The sequence below is a fragment of the Leptonotus elevatus genome, chromosome 4 (genome assembly GCF_054856555.1).
Source record: "Leptonotus elevatus isolate MCC_2025b chromosome 4, RoL_Lele_1.0, whole genome shotgun sequence".
NCBI classification, from domain to species: domain Eukaryota; kingdom Metazoa; phylum Chordata; class Actinopteri; order Syngnathiformes; family Syngnathidae; genus Leptonotus; species Leptonotus elevatus.
The window spans coordinates 28,298,260-28,318,161 of record NC_141242.1 but is presented as its reverse complement, the minus strand read 5'-3'; the positions used below and the strand labels follow the sequence as shown (position 1 = coordinate 28,318,161).

The 19,902-nt window shown below is 42.2% G+C and overlaps 1 long non-coding RNA gene across 1 annotated transcript; it reads left to right on the top strand.

Annotated features, from left to right (window-relative positions):
- The first annotated feature begins 7,021 nt into the window (after positions 1–7,021).
- LOC147176472 (uncharacterized) lies at positions 7,022–17,360 on the top strand. The gene is made up of 2 exons (XR_015094676.1): positions 7,022–7,285; positions 8,514–17,360. It is a non-coding gene; the product is annotated as an uncharacterized LOC147176472 (long non-coding RNA).
- The last annotated feature ends 2,542 nt before the right edge of the window (positions 17,361–19,902 follow it).

Genomic DNA, 19,902 nt, shown 5'->3' with positions numbered 1-19,902 from the left:
TTCCGACAAAGATCAGCTCTGATCTTTTCAAACACATCAAGATATAATCACCAAAGCGGTGGACAGATGTTGTTTCAAAGAGAGGAAAAACAGAGACTTCGTGGCTTGTAGATAAGAAGCTCCAGACGGAGCTATCAGCAAGCACCAGGAACAACAGGGGGGCAACTCCAATGGAGCCAGCAACTGACGAAGACAGTCGTAAAAGACAACAGCCTTTGAGGCAGGCGATTGTGATGTAAAAGAGATAAAAGCCTTAGCCAGGTCAATGCAATTGAAATGAGTGTGAGCTTTTGCAACTTGATACCATGCGTGAGGATTTTGGGTCAGAAAAAAAAATAGGAGTTAAAACGGCCACATTAATCTTTTTCAGGTCATAAATTACACGAAACTTTCAAATATCTTTCTTCTCAACGGGTAAAATAGGCGTGTTATAATCAGAGCCGAAAATTTCACAACGCTCCTGCTTTGAGCAAACCATCAATTGTTCCTGAAATGCTAATCATCCCCGCCTCTTCTACAGAGTAGTGGGGAACATATAGGTGAGACGTTACAAAGATCAACATCAGTGGGATTCATGGATCACAGTGATGTGAGGAAAAGTCAAAAAGTAACCAGCAAAATCGCTGTTGGTTGTTTCACTTCCATGGTGCCAATCCAGAAGCTGATGCTCTAAAACGAAAGTGGGTAAAAATTTAGTAGACTGAATCCAATAAGCATCAAATGACGGGAAATAGAGCAATTAAGATTGAAATAAATTATGCCAATCATCCTATTTTAACTTCACATATGTTTCTGAAATGCCTTGCTGTAGATCTAAACCCCTGATCTGTCATAGAACAGAGTGCAATGCATACATTCAGTTAACATATCATAAGATCTGAGGTTACGAATCCAAGGTGACCAGAGAGCTTAAAAGTGCTCAGCTTTGAGCCAACAACTGGAGTCAATATCCACTCTTTCCCAGTAGATGTTGGCAGTGGCGGATGCCACAGGGCATTGTTCAACAAGCGGGCACTAGCAGGTGGCACTGGATGAGTAGGTATTATCATCCGGAAATTCCAGGATAAATTCATCAGGGCTGCATTTGATGAGAGGAGATCTCTGCCCAAAAGATTGACTGGACAGTTATGTGCAACCATAAAATAATGCAAACGAGTCTGTGAAAAAACATTGAACAGTCACTGAGCATGTGGATTCAGGGCCCCATCATTGTGGAAACTGTGCACCAGATAGAGGCAGATACTGTTGGTTTGGCACAGGGGAATGTCATTGCTGCGGCGTGAAGTTTGTTGGCCTCTGCCTCATCACCCAGACGCTGGAGGTCGCTGTCTGTAATCGTGGGCCCGATGACACATGTTGGGCCACCGAGGGGTGCACCTTGACCAATAAATGTACCTGCTTGATACATTATGCACTCGGAAACGACAGAGGGAGATGAGATCACAGCAAGAGAGTTTACTTCCTGCTTTTTCAAAATTTTCAACTGCACCATAGCAAGTTTTGGGAATGCCCTTCAAAATGGCTGCTGGAAATACTTGTGAATGCAAAGTGGAAGCCGTAGGGGTGTATCCCGTTTTCAGATTGTAATCAGTGAGGGCCAGAAAGCAGCCCCATCTGCTTTGGAAGTTAGCATCAGATCTGGAATGACACACTCAGAGAAAAAACAAAGGTTAAATAATTTTCTCGTCTGAGAGCCTAATTATCAGGGAGAAAAATAAAAATAATAATAATAGTAAAAGCAGACATAATTGTGTAAAAAGAACACGGATATCACCTGCTATTAACATTTGTCCCGTAACAGCTTTCTGCATACACACACTCATTTCCATAGCAGAGCAGAGCTATCAGCTAGCGGGGTGCCTGAAAACCTGTTTTTCCACTTTCCTATTCGAAAGGCGAGTCCTCAGCGCCATTATCACAACATTCTTATCTTTCACACTCACCCTCATTTGGAGACAATGAAAAAATTTCACTGTTTTTCCTTTTCTTTTTTAACAGACAAAACGAGAGCACAAGCCTTTTCCATTTCTCTCATAAACATCACCAAACATACAGTTGAAGACATTGAGGAGTAAAAATAAATAAATAAAATAAAATATCAATTTTCGCAACACTTCTCATCCACTCTCTCTCCCCCTCCCCTTTGGGGACAATCCAGAAGTTCAGCCCCCCACCTTTTTCGCAGTTCTCATCTAATTATTCAACAATTCTTTCTCTACTTCCCTGTCTTTTCACACACACATACGTAACAGGTATACACTAAACACTAACTAGAAAATTCCCATAACAACCACACAATTGATCCTGGTCATTTTATAACAAAGAATAGTCCCTCACACATGCACGCACACACATGCTCACACCCCCTTCCGTTCTCTCTTCACACCTAGAAGTGTGACCATGGTTTGGAAGAATACGTAGGTCAAACCATACAGTATTGCAGTCAAATTCACCCTCCATTTCTATATTATTGACTTACTTCCTCATTTATTATTATATTCAAGTCGTATTAACCATTATAATTAATTCAGTGACGTCTCACTTGTGGTACCACAGTCCAATAGGTTATATTAATTCAACAACATTGCTCATTACCCCACCAAGAAATAAAATAATAATAACAAACAAACACGTAGACGACGGAAAGCAAGGACTTATGATCCCTAAAGATTCCAAAACGCGGAACGAGATAGGAACGGGATTGCCATGTGGTCCCGTCGAATAAATATATCCGGATCTCCCGATTCCTTCAAAGCGGCCGAAGCTTAAACTTCTTTTTCCATAGGTGCTGGACAAATCCCAAACGACATCACCCGATCCACAATTTAGTATCATAGGTGCTTGCTAATTTTCAATCAAAAGCACCCGATCCACAATTTAGTTACAAAGATGTTTACCACAGTTCAATCATAAACATCCGATCCATAATTTAATAGCATAGGTGCTTGCTAATCTTCAATCAAAAGCACCCAATCCACAATTTAATAACAAACCACTGCTTCAATCTGTACTCACATATAGCTCTCATAGCTTCTTCATTCAGCTGCGCGATCCAACGTGACGTCACTACCTTAACTCTTTGACTGCCAGACGTTTTCAGAAAAGGGATGCCGTCAGTGCCAGCCGATTTAAGCATTTTGACTGATCTTTCAAGGTCCACAGAAAATGTTCTGTTTGGACTATGGAAACACACATACTACCAAATGAAAGATTGAACTTTCATCTTTCATCAGAAAAACAAAGTTTGTTTCTACCTTATTCCATTCTTTAGTAATCAACAATAGAAAATGGTTAGTTTCATGCGATTTCGCTTGTTTTGGACCAAAATACGGAGAAATCAAGCTTTTAGTGAAACGATATTATTTCATGCACTCTAGTGAATTTTACACTTCTTTTTGTCCATGAATGATGCCACAAACACCTAAATAGTGCTTTACTTCTATAAAATACTACCACCAAGAATGAAAAAGTGTTTTTTGATAGCAAAATACGTTTATTTACATTCAACAGTGTAACAATTTGACAACAATTTGGCAAACTATTTACAAATGTGTGCAACTGTGGTGCTATTTACAATTATGTGGATGTTTCAATGACAGTTTTTCTTTTTGTGAAACACTCCCCTGCGTGCAAGGAGACGCAACATGATTTGCACAACAGTTTCACTGCGATTGCCTCTTCGCGTGCAGAAGCTACACTTTCTTGCCGGCCGTTTTTTTTCCGGGGAATAGCAAGTATATACTGCAGTGTGTGTTGCCATAAAGTCTAATATCAGGATATTTGTTACGGTTACGTTACGGTGGTGTTACGTCTGGCTTCCTCATGTCCTTCAGTTGCTATACCGGGTGGTAAGAGATGTTCTGATCCATCTTATCCACTCCATTCATGGTGGCATCGTAGTCCAGAACCAGTGTCTTCTCCGTGATCAGACTGTACCCGCTCCTCCGATGAATATGCATTGGACTCGGGGTACTCTTCATTGTCCGACCGAAAGTCCGCATGTGCAGCTCCGGCGTTAGCAGCGCTAGCCGGTGATGCTTTATGACGTGAGAATAAAGGCCGCGTCCAACTGTGGTGTCCAACTGTGGCGTCAACCTCGGGATTCACCATCATCATCATCATCAATGTGCATTGGTCGATGCTTTTCGACAACTCTCCTTCGCCCGATCGAATACCCGGTCGGTTGTGCTGCGCGTTTTCCGGCGTTAGCAGCGCTAGCCGCGCTAGCCGGTGAGGCTTACTACGTGATCATAACGGTCGCGTCAAGGCTTCCAACTTTGGCGTCAAGCTCGGAGTCATCATCATCGTCGACATCAATGCGCTTTTTAGTATTGATCGATGCTTTCCGTCTTTGAAAAAAATGCTCAAGCGTGAGCTGCTTGCAACCGGTTGCTTCATCAGCCATTGTGTCATGATCAGCCATGTCTCCTCAACACTCTTTTTTTTTCTTTTTTTCTTTTTTCTTAAAGAGCTCAGTATTGTTCATTCGGAAATGTCATCATCATTGCTCTTTATTTTATTTTATTTTTATTTATTTTTTGAGTGTGGGTGAGTATGTGTATGTGCGTGCGTGCGTATGTGCGTGCGTGCGTGCGTGTATTTGTTAGCTCACCAAAAACCTATTAGAAAAAATCTCATACCGTTCACCTAAACCGAACACCGCCGTCAGGAGACCCGAGGGGACCAAAGAAAACCAAGGAAGGTGAAATCCAGCACCGACCAGACACCACCCACCAGAACTCCTCCCCAACCCAAGAAACATCCAGACTCCAACAAATCCAAAAAACATAAAATCAGGGAGGCCTCAAGAGACCGAAGGAGAGACCGAGAAAAGGAAGGAAGGACAGACGAAGCCGAGTGAGATCCACAGACACCAGCCTCCACCGATTCAATGACCTGAGGAGGAAACAGATTGTGTCTGAGTTTCGGTAGATGCTGGTGTGGTGGATCTGGCATGCATGAAAATCTCCACCAAAGAGGGGAGCCGTCGACCCTTGCCAGGACAGAGCAAGCGCAACACCTCAGGGCCCCCCAGGCCGCGGCAGCGCCAAAGGACGACCCCCGGGCCCCGCCAGGGCCACCGGCCGGAGAGCAAACCCAGGAGCAGGAGCGCCCCCCACCCCAACACGGCCCGCGCCCCCGACCCAACGCAGCAGGACGGGGCACTTCAGCACTGCTCTATACTGCGGCCCCCAACCGATGGCACCCCCACAAGCCCCCCCCCCCCCCAAGTTGTGTGGTGTGGTCTCCTCAACACTCTAGCTCCGCCTCACGTCTTCTACTGACGCCCACAGTGGGCGGCCCATTCAACCTTGTGCAAAGAGAGTCATCGCTGCCATCTAGGGGCCAAAACGAGTCATTTTACTAACTAGATCTGCTTGATACTTTCAGCACAGCTGCCCAAGGCTTTTCTCCACCCGTTTCCCAAAAAAAAAGTGAACGTCTTTTAACGTCCTCGGCGCCCTTCCGTAGATTTTTACTAAACGTTTTATAACGTTTATGGCGGTCAAAGAGTTAAACAAAGAGCTAGGTTACCACGACACAAAACCATCGTGTATAGTTCGATGTCGTAGTAAAAATCAAAATCAAGGACTCCGTGTCCCTGAGCTACCGTAACGGAACGAAACAAACTCGTATTTTAAACACTACTAATACCTGTTCACTCAGGTCTCATGTACAATTTAGCCAAAATGTAGTCGACGAAAACCGGTCGCAGAGTCCACAACAGACAGGAATTCACTACTATGAAGATTAATGTCTTCTTACCGTACAATTAATTTTGGCGCCAGCAGTCCTGTCTGTCAAACAAACCCTTTAATCGGCAACGTCGAACGTCGGGAGTTTTGTTGGAAAACGATCCTTAAGTTTTCCGCGTGTTTTGTAGATCAGAAATCAGAATGTCGATCGGTGAATCAGGTTTCCTTCGAAGGATTTATTTATTCAGAAATTTCTGGACAGAGAGCACGTGTGGCCAAACGCCATTATCTCCCCACGCGTCTGTCCAGCTCCTCCCACTTGCAGCCGCCATTATAATTTCAGTATCCCAAAACGCCCCTCCCCTTCCTCTTCCTGCTTTGCTGCCCCCAAGTCCCCTCCCCTTTCTCTGCCCTCTGAGTCACAAGACAATAACAAATGGTCAATTGCTATGTAAACATTGCCCGGCCACGATGCCCCCCCCCCCCCCCCCCCCTGCAGCTGATCAACCAGGCAGAAACACAGTTTGCCAGACATCCTGGCACTTTTTGTAGACATCATAAAACTTCACAAAGGAACTGATTATAACACTTTTTCTCCCCCGAAACAGATGGCTAATTAAGTGATCAAATGTGGAAGGAAGAATCTTCAAACGTTTGGTCACATTATTACACTTATCAATCTTTGCTAAGTAAGTTAGAACAGTTATGACTAAATCTAAACAGTTATAATTAAATTGAAACAGAAGATTCTCTTCAACACAAACGCGCACACACACCGAGAGGAACTTACTCGTTAACATACATTTTAATCTTTGTGTTTTGATGGAAGAAGCAAGTCTTTTAAAGTCAAAGGGCTCAAGTCCGAGTTAAGTCACAAGTCATTGTTGGTCAAGTCCAAGTCGAGTTGCAAGTCTTTTTAAAAAAATTCAAGTTGAGTCTAAAGTCGTCAAATTCATGACTTGAGTCTGACTTGAGTCCACACTTCTGGTAGACACTATTGGCAAAGAATAACAGTCGGCACGTTTCCACTGTCAATCACATAGTGAATATCGTGATGTTGAGAACATTTCTGACAATATATCAAATATCAGAGATATCATGTATCGTGTTATTATCGTTATTGTGGGCCACATATCATCACAGTATCAAGATGTTACCCGTATCGTTCCACCCCTAGTTTTCCTACATGTTTAGGTCCTGAAAATGCGATCGTTTTTGGAGAAAAAGAAGAAGTAGTAGAATAATTTCTACAGATACAATAGGGACCTCGCAGCGGTCACTGCTCAGACCTTAATAACAAAGCACCCTCGCTGCTCAAGGCCAGCGTGTGTGTGTATTCACTCTTCCTAATTTGTGGAACACCGGATTAATATTTGCCAGACAGACTGGCAGTGGGTGACGTGAAGGCAAGGCAGAGCATGAATGGTCAAATTATTTGCTTTTTAATGCTGCTTTTATTCAACTCTAAATGTGAATTGGTAATAAGTTGAAGCTGAAGTTGATATACAAATGAGTGCATACATGAATGGACCACGCTCTAGCTAACTGAAGCCTAATGGGGTCTGGACCAAGCCATAAGGAAAATTCAGGTCAGAACAAATTATTATACATTTATGATTCATTGGTTGTTACGTTAATAATAGTGTTGGTTTAATTTTGATCTTGTACACAGTCATCATGAAATGTATTGGCTTTGCAATACAGTATTGTCAATTTGCAGTAGAAAAAAATTATGCAGCATTTTTTTTTACTGACAATTGCAGATTACATTACATTTATTACACAATATACATTCCAACAAGTAGCTTAACCGTGCATCTTAACAGCATTACATACTAAGTACATATAGTACTGTTCATAAGTTCCTCATCCAGATTTTGACTTTGAACCTGACAGTCAATGTTAATTTTCCACTTTGGACAATATGTAAAAATGGCAGCTCATAGTTGGAGAGATGATTGTATGCTTCCTGGCTGCTTTGAGAGGCCCTTGAGCAAGGCACCATAACCACCTTCTCAGCTCAAGAGGCGCAGCACTGTTTGCTGTCTCCTTTCACTCGGACTCTTCATATGCCTAAATGTGTTTGATTTGGTTCTCTGTGTGAGGTGAAAAGCTAGAGTAGTATGTGAATTTCCTCTTTAAAAATCTAATTAAAAAAATATGGTATGACAATTACGTTTCAAGAAATGCCTACACAGTATTGAAAATAAATATAGTTCTTCATCGTTATATTAATTGTTAGTCTACTAAGTATTAACACAGTGTAATGTGGCACAGCTAACAGGCTTAAAAAATTAGTACAATCCTATTTGAGTTGCTGCTGCTCTTCACGAGATATAAATAGCACACATGCACGTGTGCATACAGTCTTAGAAAGTGAACTTCACCTGACCTGAAGGTCAGCCCAGTCTGACACGCCATGGAGAGTAAGTGGAGCTTAATGAAGTACCCAATTCAAACAAAAGAAATAACATATCGCTGGTACCTGACAAAATCCTTGCACCTTCGAAATGTACCTCCACAAAAAAAAAAAGGCATGTTTGTTCAACCATTGTCAGGGAGCAAGCCATTTTTAACATTTTGTATTGTTTACTGACTAATTGTATACCTTTGTGAAATAAAATACAAAATTTACCAAATTTTGACATAGGAGGTTTTAGCCCAATATCAGTGATGGATAATAATAATAATAATAATAATAATAATAATAATAATAATAATAAAGATAGACTCTTACTTTGGGTAATCAAATACATTTAGATGAATAAGTTTTGCTTTACTGTGTGAGAGTAATAACTTTATGCCACTTGGTTTCAGAGGTGCCCTTGTCCTCCTCACATGCCCACACTGAGTCTTTAGATTCAGACTCCATCTCACATCCACCTGCCATTATCATCACGGCTCCATCACAAGATGATATCTATGCCTCCTCATCTAACTTCACTATAGCTGATGCTGTCAAAGAACGGAGGCCCTCTTCAGCACCCATTGTTGTTGGCAAAAAATTAATGAAGCAAAAGTGACCAAAAGACCTACCACTGGGGTCACTGATGTAGCGATTATTAACAGCATTTCCACACAAGACAAAAGAGGACTCCTTCCAAGTATCAGCCTTCTTGCATCTTCCAAGAGGGCGGAGTGAGTCTGGTTCATCTCCACTCCAAAGCAGGCGGGTGAGAAGTCCCCCTTGGGATTGAGAACATTCTAATGATAAACGCACCAAGAAGCACAGAAAGAGACACAAGCCAGACACCAATCAACAGTTGACACCCAACTCAACAGTGCTGCTCTCGCGACCTCAAAAGTGCAACCACAAGAACTAGACATCTTGTTAATGCAACAGGGAAGTCAAATATGAAACTTCATGTGTATGTAATTTCAGTAGAACCCTACTATTTTTATTTTAATGTGTTTCAAGCAATACACCACTGAAAACTAATTTTCCAGCACAGTGTTCCCTCGCTATTTGTGGCCTCAACATCGCATCTCTGCTTTTTGCATGGTTCACTTTTAGCGGTCTCGCTGTTTTGCGGATCTTTTTTAGTGCAATTTTGCATGCATTTTTTGTTACAGTAGGCTAATCTACCATCCATCCATTCATCCATCATCTACCGCTTATCCGGGGTCGGGTCGCGGGGGCAGCAACTTTAGCAGGGAACTCCAGACTTCCATCTCCCCAGCCACTTCAGCCAGCTCCTCCGACGGGATCCCAAGGCGTGCCCAGGCCAGCCGAGAGACATAGTCTCTCCAGCGTGTCCTGGGTCGTCCCTGGGGCCTCCCGCCGGTGGGACATGCCAGGAACACTTCTCCATGGAGGCGTTCAGGAGGCATCTGAACCAGATGCCCGAGCCACCTTAACTGGTTCTTCTCAACGCGGAGGAGTAGCAGCTCGACACTGAGTCCCTCCCGGATGACCGAGTTTCTCACCCTATCTCTAAGGGAGAGCCCGGATACCCTGCAGAGGAATTTCGGCCGCTTGTATCCGGGATCTTGTTCTTTCGGTCATGACTCACAGCTCGTGACCATAGGTGAGGGTAGGATTGTAGATCGACCGGTAAATCGAGAGCTTTGCCTTTCGGTTCAGCTCCTTCTTTAACACAAACGGACCCATACAGAATCCGCATCACTGCAGACGCTGCACCGATTTGCCTGTCGATCTCCCGCTCCAACCTACCCTCACTCGTGAACAAGACCCCAAGATACTCCTCCACTTGGGGCAGGATCTCATCCCCGACCCGGAGAAGGCACTCCACCCTTTTCCGACTGAGGACCATGGTCTCGGATTTGGAGGTGCTGATTTTCATCCCAACCGCTTCACACTCGGCCGCGAACCGCTCCAGTGAGAGTTGGAGATCACGGCTTGAAGAAGCCAACAGCACCACATCATCTGCAAAAAATACAACTCTCGAAAACATGTTTGCGAAGCAGGGAAGGCTGTAGTATAAACAAGGAAGAGTTCCCAGGCTGATCCCGCCCTTTATTTACAAATTGTTGGGCACCTGGATTCGTACAACAGCTCAGGACAACAACATATCCTTATATAAGAGGTTACATGAGGACATAGCAAACCATGGTTATTTTTTCCCTTCACCCAGACAGATGTGCTGTCATTACCCATTTCCTGAGGTCCCCTAAGATTTCTCTTCCTCTCAGCATGACTGACCTGTATGGGTTCACCTGGGTAAGCTAAAGTGACGTGGTTTTGAATGAATGAATTAAATTTTTCAAACACACACACACACACACACACACACACACACACACACACACATATATATATATATATATATATAAAGAAAACGAGGGGAAAAATCTACTCAAAGATATTAAAAACACTTTCTAACTCCTACTCCTATATAACTTAATGAAACAATAAGTATATTAGTTATTAATTAGTTTCTTGTTTTGGTTCATTATCATCCTGCTCACACCTCACGTCTCTTTGTTCATCATTGTGATTATGGACTTTGTTGTTTTTGTGTTGCCTGTCAGTGCCATGTTCACCACCCCATTTTTGTTCCATTAAAAACACTTTGGACTTCAGCCCTTGCTTCCCTGCATTTTGGTCTACCTTCCCTCAATCGCACTGAAGATGGGGGGACCGAGTAACATTAATGTGTTAACCAAACAAATTGCACTGACATGCCCTCTAATTGAACATTGACTTCATTGTCGTGGGAATTCTTATTAATCTTAGGGAATCTCTTGTTGCAGTACACCATGCTATACTTCTTTAATGGTTGGAGCATTATGGAAGTAAAGGTAACCTGACGCAGTATTTAGAAACAAGTAACATTGCTAACAATAGATTGACATCTTTAATAGACTTCGTAGAGACTACAACAGCAGCAATGGAAAACAATAAAACTGCTATTTGTGCGTCATTGACTTGCAGCAAGCATTTGATTCGATTAATCACTTGTTATAATTACAGAATTGTGGAACATTTGGTAAAGCGGGTCTGCACAATTTTGGTTACACAGTTATTTAAACATTAAATTAAACTACGTTAACATTTATGCCTTGATTACATCAAATGAAATTGATTTGTGGACTTATCCATGGCTCAGTTTTGGGGGGGCCAAGATAGTTATCTGAATACTGAAGCTAGAGATCTTGGCTGGTTGTACAAATATTTCATTGCATTGGACATGATATTATCAATTTAAATTTTAACAGTAGGGAATGGACTGAATAAATGGTTTGATGAAAATGGGCCCGGTGGTTCCCTCTCCCCTCCCCCTTCCTCCCCCTTGCTGTCTCTCCCTCCTCGCCTCTCCCCGCCCGTCCTCCGCCTCCCTGTCCCCTCTCCCTCGTCACCCTTCCTCCTCCTCTCCCCCTCTCCTTGCGTCCCTGCCGCTGCCCCCTGCCCTTCTTGTCGTCCCCTTCCCTCCTCCCTTCCCCCTCCCCGGTACGCCTTCCTTCCCCTCCCCTGGGCCGGGGGCTCCATCCATGGCCCGGGTCTCGGTGCTATGGGGGCCGGCGGGGGTGGCTGGGGTTTGGTGTCGTGCCCGCCCCGCTCCGGTGGGCGTCCTGACACCTCGGGCGGGACCCAGTATCCGGGGGGCGAGCCCTATCGCCCCGCCGGACGGGTCCCATATGCCCGCCGGGGTCCTGGTGGGGTGGGTGGGGGCTTGGTGGGCCGGTGCGCCTCCTGCCCCCGCCCGGTTGGGGAGGGCCCCGCTGGTCACTCCTCTTAACTCACTACACTAGGTTTGCACAATACACTTTTATAGACATATAGGGCACATAACACACTTTGGGGGGTGGGGTAGGGTGGAAACACCGTCTTCACCCTACAACTCCCCTCCAATTTTAATACACCACACAACTTGTGGGTGGGGGTTGGGGGCCGGTGGGGTGCCTGGTGGGCCTGCAGTGCCCCGTCCTGCGGCGTTGGGCCGGGGGCGCGGGCCGTGTTGGGGCGGGGGGCGCTCCTGCTCCTGGGTTTGCTCTCCGGCCGGTGGCCCTGGCGGGGCCCGGGGGTCGTCCTTTGGCGCTGCCGCGGCCTGGGGGGCCCTGAGGTGTTGCGCTTGCTCTGTTCCGGCGGGGGTCGACGGCTTCCCTCTTTGGTGGAGATTTTCATGCATGCCAGATCCACCACACCAGCATCTACCGAAACTCAGACACAATCTGTTTCCTCCTCAGGTTATTGAATCGGTGGAGGCTGGTGTCTGCGGATCTCACGCGGCTTCGTCTGTCCTTCCTTCCTTTTCTCGGTCTCTCCTTTGGTCTCTTGAGGCCTCCCTGATTTTATGTTTTTTGGATTTGTTGGGGTCTGGATGTTTCTTGGGCTGGGGAGGAGTTCTGGTGGGGGGTGTCTGGTCGGTGCTGGATTTCACCTTCCTTGGTTTTCTTCGGTCCCCTCGGGTCTCCTGGTGTTCGGTTTAGGTGAACGGTATGAGATTTTTTCTTATAGGTTTTCTGGTGAGCTAACAAATACACTCACGCACGCACGCACATACACATACTCACCCACACACACACAAAAAATATATGTATATATATATATATATATATATATTAAAAAAGAAAAAAAGGAAGAAAAAAAAAGAGCAATGATGATGACATTTCCGAATGAACAATACTGAGCTCTAAAAAGAAAAGAAAAAAGAAAAAATGGACTGTTGCTACTTGAGGAAAAATGGAGTTGGAATTAAACGGGGATTACGAAGTACAGTAATTACAATACATTTCATCTGTATTGGGCTTTCGAAAGACTCAAAAGAAACTATGAGAATAAAAGTGGTAAACTGACAAACTGGAACCAACTTCATGGGCTTGTTAAACTTAGGTCACAAGCTTTGTTGGAAGACAACATTGGAAAAAAGAACGTATCAGAAACTATTGTAGATCCATTAATTGAACTACAAAAGAGGGTGATCAGAGTGATGTACCATTTTGGATTTTTAAAGGCAACGATTTAATTTTTATTAGATTCGACAATTTAAAAAGTTGTGGACATCATGGAAATTATGGGATTATGTGTAACTTTCATAATGAGATTGAAAACATTGGAAATGCTATTCCATGCGAAGCACAAGAAACTTCCTTTGAATATCCAGTTATTTTCCTTTCTATTTTCCCTCTCTTTTTTGATTAAGAGAGGGAAAGTATAATTTGTGATATTGGGATTTGTAAGTTTAGAACAAATACTAACAAGAGATGTTTCTATTCCTGGAGTTAACATTTGGAATTCTTTGGATGATAAGTTTGTTAATAATAATAATAATAATAATATTAATAATATAATACAATTAGGGAAAAAAAGACAGGAAATACTTGATTAGTTTATGAGGTGTTTATAGAAGGCAAAAAGCTATGTAAGTATTAGTTTTTCATTTACCTACCGATTTATACTAAATGTAACTAGGCTGGATGATAGATGTTTTGTGAATTTACGTCTTCCCTAAACACTGACATGATGATCCTGAAGGTTCAATAAATGAACATCTCGTAACATGCCAGACTGTTAATAACATGTGTACGCTGTTTTTGACATCCCAGCATTATCAGCCACATCCCACCATCGGACTCATTCGGAGATTCGGTCCTGGATGAAACAAGATTGATGGGACTGGAAAGTCACAATCCACAGACAACATCACCAAAATTTGGCAAATGTCGGCAGAATTAAGAAACTATGAGCACAAATATCAGTGTATGCAAGGCAAACGCGCCAAGGAAGAGGTCTCTAAAGGAAATTGGAAAGCAAACTTGTTTATGATTGAGATACTAACCGGAGAATAAAGGTGTGAATGAAAGGTCGGAGTTTGATTGTGTATGTGATTTGAGTGAATGTGTAAGGGACGGGCCCAAGGAAAGAAACCTGATTAGGGGGACCGGTAAGCCCTTCAGCACTTAAGATGCAATGGGCTAACAGGCCTGATCAACCTGAGACCCTGCTGTTTGGAAAATAAATCGACTGACCAAATTCATTCATCATGAGAATAAGAAAAAGACGTTATGGCTTGAAATGCACCCGAAAATTAATACTTTGGATGGGAAGTAATTCACCCCATCTCGCCTGTGAGCAACACTTCTTAAATTTCCTCCTCAGAATTAAGGTGACCTGTGTGACTATGACGACATCATCCTCTGTGAAACCTTTGGGTATAAATTCCCCATCAACAAGAAAGGTGTTGATAAACCTGGAAATTACTGTATAGATTTTTGCCTTTCAATTGGAGTTGAATTTGTGGATTAGTTTCATTACATTACAATTTAAAATTTGATTTAGATACCAAATTACAAAATTGGGGGGTGGGGGGTTAGAATGAACTCATTAAGGGTAACATACATCATGTATAACAAATTGATTAAGAAAGGGAAAAGTAGGCCTTCTTTGTTTAGATTTCACATCAAATGAGCTAAAAAAAAAAATCCTAGAAGGTATGGTTTAGTGTAATTGAAGAAGTGTTGTTGTTTTTTCCCACTAGTTCGTCAAATATTTTTAGTTTCTACAACAACATATCAATGCATAGTGAACCTTTTAACTCTGAACTTAGTCTCATTGAATGGCTTTTCTGTGATTCTTTTCAATGTTCAAAGGTTGCATGCTAAGTTTGAAATGATCCATCAATATTAAAGGTGTGATGGAGTTTTAATTATTGTAGAAAACTATTTGTTGACCAAAACATGTTGACTAGTTGTCGTTTTTAATTAATATTTTCAGGAACGGTACCAATTGAATTAATCTGTTTCAGTTCCAGTGGGTGTATGAGACAACACCATCAAGAATGCATTGTTTTAAATCAAAGTTATTAAATTGTGGAGTGAACTGTCAAATGAATAAAAAATAAAAAACATTAATCCATTCAATGGCTTATTAGAGATATGGTCTGGCAGATGCAAAGGAATAATTGACAGCTTGATCGTTACCATAGGAAATCATTCCCATAGGAGTGGTTCTAGATATGTATGTATTTTGTGCATGCTGTTATGTTCTTTGCATTAAGGCCTTGCTTATTGGACTCATTGACCGTGCGATTGGGAGTCTACATGGATGACCTGACCACCACAACAACATACATTCCAGGATGCAGGTGGATTCTACAAGAGCTTGAGAGGCTCGTGACCTGGGCAAGAATGAGTTTCAAGCCCTCCAAGTCAAGATCCATGGTGCTCAAGAGGGGGAAAGTGATCGACAAGTTCCGGTTTATCTTCTCAGGAACTGTCATTCCAACCATCACGGAACAACCCATCAAGAGCCTGGGGAAACTCTTTGACTCCAGCTTGAGAGACTCTGCTGCCATCTTGAAGGCCAGCACATATCTGGGGACCTGGCTCACAAGGTGGACAAGTCTGGCCTGCTTGGTAGATTTAAAGCCTGGATCTACCAGCAATCCTGTGGCCCCTGCTAATCTACGCAGTCCCAATGACAGCAGTGGAGTCCTTAAAGAGAAGTGGCTAGGCCTTCCATGCAGCCTCACCAGCGCTGCTCTGTATGGCACAAGCAACACACTGCAGCTCCCATTCAGTGGCCTGACTGAAGAATTCATGGTACGCACCAGAGAAGCCCTACAGTACAGGGAAGCCTGGGAAAATACAGGGAATCCAGGGACTGCAAGGTATCGAGATGAGGACAGGGATGCCCACACGGCATCTGACTGGAAGCTGCAGCTCAACCTGGGAAAGCAGCTGAGATTTCCCCAACAGATCACAACAACATCTCTTCGTCCAGATATGGTCATTTCCTTGGTGCCTTGGGAAGAACGAATCGAGGAAGGCAACAAGAAAAAGCAGGCCAAGTACCAGGAACTGGTGGAGGAGTGTCTATCTTCTATGAGCCCATAGAAATCGGCTTCAGGGGCTTTGCAGGACGGTCACTGTGCAAAGTCCTGAGGCGTTTGAGAATCGTAGGAGTCGCAAAGAAGAGGGCCATTAGATCTGCAAGTGAGGCCGCAGAAAAGGCCACTCGGTGGCTTTGGATAAAGAGGGCTGACCCATGGACTGCTGCTGGGATGAAAGTCGGGGCTTGATCAACCCCGGCTGGGTCGCCTGGGCGAGGGTGTATGTTGTTGCTGCGAGACCAGAAACACCCAGTGACCCCAGGATACATCAATGATGATGCGTCCCAGTGCATCCTTGAGGTGTGTCTTGTACAACAATGTTCCTTGCATTAGGGCCTTGAATATTAGACTCATTGACCGTGCGATTGGGAAATTGGAGAAGCCACCATCTTATCTGGATGCAATGGCGGAGGCAACTCTAAATGAAACAAAACCTTGGTTTCATGATTAAATTGCTTAACAGGGAAAATATTAATCAAATCAACACTGTTTTTCGTGCCAAATTTCCTAGCCTAACCACAATTGTTGCCTGTTTTGAGATCTTTATCAAATGGCCAAAGAACCTGCTAGCCAGAGCTCAGTGCTACAGTAGCTACAAAAAACATTGTACTGTTAAAGTATTTGTTGCTTGCAATCCATTGGGAAATGTCACATTTTTGTCTAGTTGTTGGGGTGGGAGGGCTTCTGATGTGCAGATTTTATTGATTCCAAGTATCACATTCCTGTTAACCAGATACTTGCTGACAGGGGGTTTACCCTTCATGGGGACTTTGCTACTCGTTGCAGCTGTGAACTTTTGACTCCAGCGTTTACGAAGGGTAAGAAACAGCTACCTGCCAGGGAAGTAGAGATATTAAGGAAAATTTCCTCCGTGAGGATGCATGTCGAACGTGTTATATAAAATAGATTTAGTGTTCTGAAAGGTACACTGCCAATTCGATGTGTGCAGAGTTTGAAAGATGAAGCGCTGGGATGTACTTTATCCAATTGCGATAAGATTGTGCGAGTGTGTGCCATTTTGAGCATCACTGGGCCCCAGCATTCTGTATGATGAACAGTAAATTTAGATCATCTTACAATTATTGTGATGTATTCATCATATTTGACTTTGGTCATTACAGGTTGACCACTGTAACCGCACAGCATTTTTTCTTAATATTTTTATTAGTTTTTTAGTCAAAATCTCATTTAATCTGTAGATTTTTAACTGTTCTCTTTTCTACTGATTTACTGAGGGACTCGAAAGGCGCTTCCAATTCAAATGCATATTTATAGTTTGGAATCTGTCTTTTGATTGTTGCAGCAGATGTGCTGTGATTAGTTTTTTTGTTTTTGTTTTTAATTTACATGAATAAAGTCTTATGACAGTAAATAGTACCTTTTTTATTTTATTAGCTATTTATATTATTTTCATTTGCAATGGAACATAAAACATGATATAACGTAAGTATCAATTTTATTGCACAAAGATGAGGTAGAACACAAGTAAATAAAAAACCAGTGCAAACACCATAAACAATATTTACATGCTATTGTTAGAGTAGCCAATATTAAGTATTGTACTCTTTGCGTGTTCAATTAACTGAATGGTGAGATTCTGTTGAAGAAGTTCCTTTGCAAAGGTATTAATTACCAGAAGCTTCTGATCACACAAATGAAGTCACCCAAGCAGTGCTCTGTTCAAATGTGTGTCTTCTCTCCAGCCCACATCATTATTTATTCACAAAGAGGGTTCATAAAAAGTCAGCCCACAACACACCTGGTTACAACTGAATGAATACAAGAGAATCCGTTCCCATGGGTATAAATCAGATTAGAAAAAATACAATAATAATAAGCCTGACTCCCTTCCGACACAGCAGAATCCCGGCCCTCCCATTAGATAACGAATGAATGTTTGAACTCGTTGCCCTTCCTCATGAAAGTAACACAGACAAGAATACAATTCATTGAGACTACACTGAGTCAACTAAATCCAAAACGGCTAAAATATAAATTAAAACTAAAAAACAATGTTAATAACTCATCATTCCCTCATTTGAGCTCTTGAGAGCTCAACACATTAAAACATTTTTTTTTGCAATGGTTGTGTGGTAAAAATAATTATCCTTAAAACATCCCTTTAGCAAAAGAGGAGATAGTTTAACAATCATATGACATTAAAAAACAATTTGATACATTTAAAAGATTTTTAGTGAAATAAGCATAGCATATGTGAGGCTTAACATAAAATGTTATTCATTAAAAAGTATCGCAATATATCGGCAGACGAATATGTGTTCTTTGAAGCCATCTTGTGATGAAGTTCTTTGAAGGTCTTTTTTTAATGAAAAGAGTGTCGCAATAGTTCGTCTCTTCTTTAAGAATTTGGGGTAGACTACCCAAATTCTTCGATTTGTCACGGGATTATTCTGCCCGAAAAATTTGACTGTTCGTGAGATGATTGCCCAAGAAAAGGCACTTGACTTGATCCGTTGACTGATGTCCTCAAACGGTGTCGAATGATGTCGAAACGGCCGCTCCAGAACGATCACTGGGTCAGCTGACGTGGCTCCAGGTCGGAGGTGATAAGATTGATGATCATCAGTTGATGAGATAGCCGAGCCTGGCACGTCTCCTTTCCAGTTGTGGAATTTCTCCATCCTTCTTTCTGTCCAGCGAACTGCACAAGATTTCCTCTCCGACCCCCTGGGGCCGTTCTCCTGAGTGCAGAAAATTTTTATTTTTAGTTTCTCATAAACTCACATAAATTTTATTTGGAGGAAAAAACCCTGATAGTTTTTGTTAGTTGGGATTAGTAAATGTTATTTGGTTAAGATCCGTAGGTCCTGTGCTGTTGGAACAGGAAAAGATCTATTTTTGTGACATTAAAATAGAGCCCAGCCTTTGATTGAGTTGAATGACATTCGCTCATTCATTAATATAAGACAGAGCTTATAAATATTTATTTTTCAAATAGGTTTTGTTCAATAATAGGTAATTTTTTACCATGACTAAATTTGTTCTAAATTTGCATAATTGTGCCTTTCATATCTCTTATTCTCTTCCCAGAATCCCATGACCGGCCGAATCCTGGCATGCTGGGAAAAACTCACATATATTCATATTATCTATACTCTTTTGCAAACACTGGGCTCCAAACATTACATTTTTCAAATGTGATTCCGAGATAAAAGATATAATATAATATAATTACCTTCATTCGGCGAATATGCATTATTGTCCTTGCTTGCTTCAGACTTACTTTGCGATCGATTTCCTCTGGTAGATTTCTTCATATTCAAACTGTGGATTATCACTTTCAAACTCATCCTGTCAATTGGAGTGTAGGCCGATACCCCACAACCTTTTTAATTTCGTTTTTAAGTTTGATTTTAATTTTCTAACTCGTCTACATTGGTTAAGTTCTTAAACATAAACTCCCTCATTTGACAAAGATCCACAGATTTTTTCAAACACGTCAAGATAAAGGGAGGACAAAATAGAGACCTCATAACTCAAAAAACGTCATAAATAACTCAACCCTCTAAATCAGGCTATGAGATAAACAAAAGAGCTACAAAACACTATAAAACTGAGCATAAGCAAATACAACTTAAGACACTAATATATGATGACTTTGGGACCACAAAAAATAGAGGTAACCATATTACTCTAATCCTCCTAGAGTCCCGAAAATTATTTAAACTGCCAATCAACCTCACCTCTTTTACAGATTAGTGGGGCTGAGGATAAAATCACACAAAATTCACAAATATCTACCATTTCCTAGATTTAATCAAACTAAAAATTATCTTCAAACTTCTAATCTTTTACATATTAGCGGGGCTCATAAAAAACACAGCACACAAAATATTTCTGGGATTTATAAATCACAGTGCTGTTAAAAAAAAAATCAAACTTAGCCATCAAAC